The sequence below is a fragment of the Elephantulus edwardii genome, unplaced genomic scaffold (assembly GCF_000299155.1).
Source record: "Elephantulus edwardii isolate Elephantulus edwardi_28Jun2011 unplaced genomic scaffold, EleEdw1.0 scaffold00189, whole genome shotgun sequence".
Taxonomy (NCBI): Eukaryota; Metazoa; Chordata; class Mammalia; order Macroscelidea; family Macroscelididae; genus Elephantulus; species Elephantulus edwardii.
In genome coordinates, this window is record NW_006399939.1 from 2,405,854 (window position 1) to 2,414,526 (window position 8,673).

The window sequence follows — 8,673 nt, forward strand, 5'->3', positions numbered from 1 at the left end:
ACATTTGCTTAAATTTTTCCCTCTTTTAACAACTGGGATCTAGAGGGAAGAGAAAAGACCAGAGAATGGCCAAAATTTTTGGGCAGCTAGTGCTGCCAGTTTAGGGCCTGTGTCAGGAAAAGGAAGTCTTACTCATATACAGTGCCACCCAAAGGTAATAAAGGAGGTCAGAATTGCTTCCACTGTGGAAAGCTGGGCCACTTCAGTAGACAGTGTCACAGACCAGAGCCACAGATAGGCAAGGGAGTAGAGAAGAAGCTCCCACTCACTTGCTTTAAGTGTGGCTCTGAAGGACACTTGGCCAAGCAGGTCCTCGTAGCAGACAGTACTGACAGGCCCCAGCTCCCAGCTGGAAACAAAGGAGGACACTTCAACGATTTAGATCCTCCCAGAAGAGCCGTGGATGAGCATTAACATTACTGGTAAGTATATTCATTTTCTCCTGGACACAAAGCCTACTAATTGGTCCTAAAAGCCTTCTGAGGCCCCAACTCTTCTCACTATCTCTTAGTTGTTGGAATGGATGGAAAACCTCAAAAGCAGTTCCTTACTTTACCTCTACCTTGCATGTGAACTTCCAAGTTGTAAAACAGCCCAGTGGTAGATGGAATTTGCTCCAGGACTTAAGAAGCAGAAACGACATAGCTGAGCCTCTACATCTTGTGGTTCCTAACCTGTACACTATAATAGACAAAGTGCTAGTCTATAGGCCTTTTACTGTAAGAACCACCTTCCCTCTGTAACTTGATTTGTGCCACTACTAGAACCTCTACTCGGAATATTATTGCTTGTTAATTTTTTACTCATGTACTTTTAACTTGTTAGTTAAATTTGTGTCTTCTAGGTTGCAACACCTCCATGATACATCTTCAAAGATATGAACATGTACGGCTAAGCACAATTGATAACAGTGCATCTAAATTCCAAAATCAATCTCCATAATAGTCTATGTGTTTCCTACTGCCAAAGGGGCCCTTTAGAGTAGTGAGAGAAGATCTTCACCCTGAAACCCACAGCGTCCCTTTTCAGCAAGAAGTAGCTAAGAGAATACACCATCCCCTTTTCCTTATGAATCAGGGTGAAGTCTCTCTCAGGGAGGAGTGATAGGGAATGGCAAAGGACACACTAACAAAGGAGATTAATCAGAACTGGCTTTGAAAAGCACTGTGGCAATTGGACAATTAAAACAGACATTCGGTGGTGGGGGGGAGAAGAACGAACTGGGGAGGAGGGTAGAGAAAACAGTGCAACAATGAATGAATGAGAACCCAAAATCTCTGTAAATATTCATTAAAACTAATACAATTTAATAATAATTTTTTTAAAAAAAGATGAAACCAAGTTTCTCCTTGGAGGCAAGGATTTTGAAGCTCTGTCTCACATACTTGGGGCACATGGCCAGGAGGGGCCAGTCCTTGGACAAGAATCATGCTTGGAAAGGTAGAAGGACACTTCAGGAGAGGAAGACTCCAGACAAAATAGATTGACATGATATCTGGGGCAATGGGATTAAGTGTGTCAGAGTCAGTGAGACTGGATCAGGATAGGACAGGGGTCAGAGCTATTGTACATAGGATTGCTATGAATTGTGGGCAACTCAATGACTGACATACCATAACAACATAATAACAGCATAACATAACAGCAGCAACAACAACAACAACCTCTGAGGTATATCAAGTTTCAAAAAAAACCCCTCTATCATCTTGTAGTCCAAAGGAAACTTGAATGCCTTTCTTTCTTTTTCCACAATACATCACTCTGGTCCATTACATTGATGACATTATACTGGTTGGATTTAGGAAGAAAGTAGTATCAGTGACCCCAGACTTCCTGGTTAGACATTTATATGCTAAGATGTGGGAAATGTATACAGCAAAAATTTCAGGTACCTGCTGCCTCAGTGAAATTTATAGGGGTTCGGTGGCATGGGGCATGTTGTGATATTACAGCTAAAGTAAAGGATAAGTTGTTGAATTTTCTGCCTTACAACCTTGGGAACTCAATGAAGGGTCTATGAATTGGTTGAGCTTTGAGTTGGTTCCTATGCCATGACAGTGACAGAGGGGGAAAGACAGACAATTAAGAAAGAGGCACAATACCAATGGGCCTCTTTGGGTTTGGGAGGCAACACATCCCTCATCTGAGTGTTATTATATATTTATTAAATGGTTTGGAAAGCTGCTAGTTTTGAGCAGGGCCTAGAACAAGAAGAGGCCCTATAACTGGTTCAGGCTGCTGTGCAAGCTGCTCTGTTACTTGGGCCATATCATGTTGCTGATCCAATAGGGCTTGAGGTATCACTGGTAGATAGAGGTGCTGTTTGGGGCCTTTAGCAGACCCTTATTGGTTAATTTTAGCATAGACCCTTGGGATTTTGAAATAAAGTGCTGCCATTCTCTGCAGGAAATTGTTCTTTAATCCAGAAACTGAGTCTTGGTAAAGACTGAACACCTCACCGTAGGCCACATAGTTCACCATGCGGGCTAATTGACCCATTATGAACTGGGTGTGGTCCAGCCTACAGAGTTTCTAAGTTGGATGTGTACAGCAGCCCTCCATCACTAAATGGAAATGGTATATATGAGAGTGGGCTTGAACATGACCTGAAGGTACAAGTAAATTATGTTTTAAAAATGCCCAAATAGTCCATGGCCCTCCTCCTTCTGTCATATTATCTTTTGTCTATTGACACCTATGACCTCATAGAAGAAGAGAAAATTCAAGCCTGGCCAACTGACTGGAAGAGATCCATATTTACTCCCATTCCAAAAACAGGTGACTCAACAGAGTGTGGAAATTATCATACACTATCACTAATATCACATATGAGCAAAATCCCACTGAAGATTATAAAAAAACAACTGGAACAGTATATCTACAGAGAGCTGCCAGAAATGCAAACTGAGTTTAGAAGAGGTCGTAGTACTAGAGACATTATCACAAAAGTAAGACGAATCTTGGCAGAACATCATGCATGGAAGGGTGGAGGGACAGCATGGGAGAGGAAGACCCTGGATGAGATGAATTGACAGGGTAACTGGGGCAGTGGGATTAGGTGTGTTAGAGCCAGTGACACTGTCTCAGGATAGGGCAGGGTTCAGAGCTATTGTACACAGGGTCACTATGAGTTGCAGGGGACTTGACGACATTTAACAACAACCATAACAGTCTTAAACTGACATCATTGCTCTTTAGTACTTTGGAGAGGTCCTTGACAGCAGATTTCCCCGATACAGTCCATCTTTTGATTTCCTGAGTGCTTCAACCATGTATGTTGATTGTGGATTTGAGTAAAATGAAAATGATATCATTGACAACTTCAATCTTTTCTCCATCTATCATGATGTTGCCTACTGGTCCAGTAGTGAGGAATTTTGAAAACACTAGGCTTTGGTCTTCTCCAGTGAATTCTTTAAGTCTTCTTTACTTTCTGCAAGCAAAGTTTTATGTTATCTGCATAAAGTATGTTGTTGATGAATTTTCCTCCAATTCTGATGCCACATTCTTCTTCCTATAGTTCAAATGGAACAGTACATTGACAAGACACTGCTAGAAATCCAAGATGAATTCAGAAGATTCTGTAGAAGGAGGAATATCATTACTAGTGTTCGAAGAATCTTGACTGAAAGCAGAAAAATACCAGAATGATTACTTGTGTTTAATTGACTATGCAAAGGCATTAGGCTGTGGATCATAAGAATGGAAATCCCAGAACACTCAATGCAAAACCTATACATAGCCAAAAAAAAAAATAATTATCTGAACATAACAAGGGAGTATCAAATGATTTAAAATCAGGAAAGATATGCATCAGGAGTGTATCCTTTCTCTAAACCTGTTTAGTTTACAAAATAATATCAATTTCTTTTTCAAAGCTGTTCATTTTACACCCCACTAACAAGTGTATTAAGAGTTTCTTTGTTGTTCATTTTAGCCAACACTTAGTATTGTCAGAACTCTTAATATTTGCCAATCTGGTGATGTAAATGAATCTTTCATTCTGCTCTTAACTTGTGACACCTTGATTATTGATAAAGTCAAATATCTTTTTTCTATTTATTTTCATGTTCTACTTTTTATTTTATGAAGTGACTAAGTCCCTTGTATCACTTTTCTATTGACTTGTTGACACGCATACACACGCAAACACTCTTTCATATGCAAAGATACAGCAATGAACAAAATTGAGCAAAATTCCTGATTTTATTTTGGATTTTATATTCCACAGGTGGTTGGTGTTGCTTGCCTCCAAGTTGAGCACAACTCATTGTGACCCTATGAACAAAAGGCCTGAAGCCTTTCTATATAACTATTGACCTTTATCAAAGTTCATAGAGTTTCCAGAGGCATGTTGTTTAGGAAGTGGATGCCACTCCTGCTTCCAAAGGTAGGAACAGAATATAGGTAATCAGATGATTTAGTAAAACAATGTTTATGGTAATGATGAAATCACTGAGTCAGGTAAATGATTAATGTGCTTGGTTACTGATGGAAAGGTTGGAAGTCTACCTAGAGATGACTGGTAAAAAAAGCAAGCTGTTAGGAAAAATAAAAAACCCAGTCATTGAAAATCTTTTTTAAAAAAAAAATTCTTTTAAAAAAACACCAAATAACAGAAAACAAGGAATGAACATTAGTTAAATTTGTCTTAGGGATTTTTTTGGATAAGAATTCTGTCACTTTAGGCAGGTTGTTGGGTGTTTCAGAATTTATTCCATATATATGCTTCCCCTTCTCTTTACCTAATGGTTTGGGGAGGAGGGAGGTTCTGTAAAGTTTAAAGATGCTTCACTAATAGCTTTGAGTTTTACAATAACATGTAAGAAACAGTAGGTATATTCTGCTACATGTTAGATTATTTTCTCATTGCTCCTAGACTACTTTTTTGATTCAATTTCTCTTTCACTTTAATAAAAGACATCGTCCATTGATGACCAGTTGGATTATCTTTGTATTTGCAGGTCTTCTTGCATACAAGTGACTGAGTTTATTGTTGAGAACAGTAAGAGAATATGGATGCAAGAAAAAAACCAAGTGGAGACACAAACTGCCTTAGCAGCCCTGTCATGGATCTGCCCTATTCTTTCGCATCAGGAAGTTGATTTTTCTGGTCATTTCCATGTTGTAGATCCTTCGGCACGTCTCATAGCTTTCCCGCTGTCATTTGTGGCAGGGCTTCTCCTAGTATCTCCTTCGCTTAATGTCTTCAATGAGCCCGTCCATGCTGAGGATTCTGTTCAGGCTCCTGTATGCACCTTCCACGTTACCATCCTATACCATCACAGTCCTGGCAATGAATTTCAAATGCCTTGCCATGATCTTGGATTTAAGTCTTCACTCTGCTTACAGCGAGTGCACCTTCCTTTCTTAGTCCCAGTACTTCACCCCAAGTACTGACCCTCTCTCAATTAAAAAACAAACAACAAACCAAAAACCACACGCACACAACCCCCCACCTCTGTCTGTCATTGAAAATCTTATGGAGAATAGTTCTACTCTGACATGTGTGGAGTCACCATGAACTTGATGGGCACTTTCTTGATGGTAATGATAAGTGTTATGGCTAATGTAAGGCGGTATTCACTGGACTTCAGAGAGCTGAACAGTGAATAGGGATGATAGAAAGAGAATTGATGCCTTTGAGCTGTGGTGCTGGAGAAGAGTGTTGAATATACCATGGACGGCTAGGAAAACAAACAGGTTTGCCCTGGAGAAGGTGAAGCCGGAATGCTCCTTGGAGTCAAGGATTCTGAAGCTTCATCTGACATAGTTTGTGCATGTTGCAAGGAGGGACTGGTCCTTGGAGAGGGCCATAGTGTTTGGGAGAGTGGAGGGGCAGCGCAGAAGAGGAAGACCCTTGATGAGATGGATCGGTTCTGTGAGTAGAGTGGTGAGAATGAGTGCGTTTGAGACGGGTGGGATGGCACAGGATAGAACGGTGTTTAGGGCTCTTGTACATAGGGTCGCTATGAGTCGCAAATGACTCGATGGCACATAACAACAACAACAGGCAGAAAAGGGCAAGATGTAGGAAATAGGATAAAAGTGACCTTGTAATTTTAAGCATTAATCTGGGATGGTTTTATTAAAATAGTGACTTTTGAGTAAGATCTTGAGAGAGTCAAGGAAATTAGCATGAAAACAACTCTTATGTATTCATTTATCGGTTATACGTACTACAGCTCTCTTCATCCATTGGGTACTTGTCTTCTCCCTTTCTCTCTTTTTTTTAAGCTTTTTTTCTCTTTGTTTTCCAAAATTTGTGTTTTTTGTTGAGACTCTACACAGCAGAACATTTAACAATTTATACGAGTACAATTCAGTGCCATTGATTAATTGTATTCTTCCCCTCCTCCCCAACTAGGTTGCAATTTCTTGCTTCTCTGATAGTAATTGAGCACAGAAGAGGCAAGCACAATATTGCAAAGTGGCAACTTGCCAATGTTAGAAAGGAATGTTTACTTTTTACATCTATCCCTTTAGGTCTTCTTCCTTTGTTTATGAAACATAGTGATGAACTCTTCCCAAAGCCATGGGGTTGATTCTAACTCATAGAGTCCTACATAACAGAGCAGAATTGACCCACTGGGATCCCAAGGGTGTAGTCTTTATAGAACATACAAAATTCAGTAATTCTATTTCCAGCCTCACCAAGTCCCTACTTTCTGATGACCATTCCTTCTTCATTATTCCCAACTTTGCATTTCAGCCATCAATTACAATTAACACACCTTGACTGCATATCTGATCAATTTCATACGGCAAAATTTTGCAAAAAAAAAATTTATTATTTTGTGTGTGTGTGTGTGTGTGTGTGTGTGTACCATCAAATTGAATCTGACTGGTAAAGGAGGAGATTGCCCCTCCTTCTCTAGAAGATCCCAGATATGTTTTGAGAAGGTGCAGCCAGGGTGTTCCTTGGAGGCAAAGATGATAAAGCTACAGCTCATATACTTTGGGCATGTTGTTAGAAGAGGTTATTCCTTGGAAAGGGCCGTGCTTGGGAAGGTGGAGGGACAGAGGAAGAGAGGAAGACCCTCAGCCAGGTGGATTAACACAGTGATTGCAGCAATGGGCTCAAAGTGTGTCAGAGATTGTGAGGATGGCACAGGATAGTCCAGGGTTCATATCTGTTATTCATAGGGTCTTTTTGAGTCATATTCAACGCAATGACACTTAACAACAACAATGAACTTTACAGAAACAGCCTACATCATGAAGCCTCTTATACAGATGAAAGATGCTCTTGATTTTACTATAACCTATAAGTCTTTTAGGGTTAGTAAATTTTGTATCTTGTATGATAAACCCTTGGCTATCCTGAGGTTATAAAGAAACCCTTCTATTTAAAAAATGTAAAAGTTTTGCATTGAACATTCTGCGTTTAATTCATATGGAGTTTATTTTTGGATATGATGTGAGATGGAATCCATTTTTACTTGCTACCATCATGTGAATAACATATTTTCTCAGCTCCATTTATTGGCTAATCTAGCCTTTTTCAGCTGGTCTGCTGTGCCATTTCTGTCATAAATCAGCCTTCTGTATCTGTCTAAGTCTGTTTTTGACTGTTCGGTTCAACTCTGTTGTTAAGTGTCAATATCTCTATACTTAAATATATCACACTCTATTGCTTACTATGATGCTTTTAGATACCACAGAGTTGGAGCTCACTCATAGCTGACCCTCCTGTGGATTTTCAGAGGTAGTAAATCATACTAGAAGAGATTGTCCATCTTTCCCATGAAGGCACTAATGGGTTAGAATTGTGTGTCTTACTACTTACTACAGCTTTCTATTATACTTCCATATGTAGCCATTGTCATTGTGTAATATTGGATCGAAACCGGTCCATAGCTGACCCTGTAGCAGGATTTCCAAGGCGTTTAATCACATAGGAGGAGAATGCTCCTTTTTCTCCTGTAAAACAGCTGGTGGATTGGGATTGTATGCCTTCAGAATTGCAGGGCAGCTTGTTACCCCTAGGCCACCAGAGCTCCCTGTACAGAGTAAAGGAAGTCCTTTTCCCTCCTCCCCACCCAGGCACATCTTTGTTACTCTTAGGGCTCTGCTCTTTCATATAAATTATAGAATTAGCTTGCCAAGTTTACAGGAAGAACTTCAACTCGATAGATTAACAAACTAGCTAAAGCAAGAGGTTTGGGCACAGCAGAAATTGTGAAAATAGTGCAGAATCTAGTGGCAAGAAGCTGCACTACAATTCCAAAGGCACATGGTTCTAATCCACCAGCTGCTCCCCTGGAGAAGGATGAGCCATCTCCCATGCAATTAACTACCTCTGAAAACCCGCCAGAGAGTCATGGGTTAGTTCTGACTCGATGACACAGCAACAATATAGGATACTATGAGTTGAAGCTAGCATGATGGCACCTAACAATAACTTGAGATATGCACTGGAATTGAATTGATTCTATAGACCCATTTTAAGAAAATTGGCATAATTTTCATAATATAAATGTTTAATAATGAACATAGCTCTCCATTTACTTAAGTCATATTTATTGTCTTTCAATAACGTTAATTTCTTAGCTGAAAGCAGGGAATACCAGAGAAATGTATATCTGTGTTTCATTGACTATGCAAAGGCGTTTGACTGTGTGTATCATAACAAATTGTGGCTGACTCTGAGAAGAATGGGAATCCCAGAAC

The 8,673-nt window shown here is 39.8% G+C and overlaps 1 pseudogene; it reads right to left on the reverse strand.

Moving 5' to 3' along the window:
* Window positions 1-5,055: 5,055 nt before the first annotated feature.
* Window positions 5,056-5,319, reverse strand: LOC102851341 (annotated as a pseudogene).
* Window positions 5,320-8,673: the final 3,354 nt, after the last annotated feature.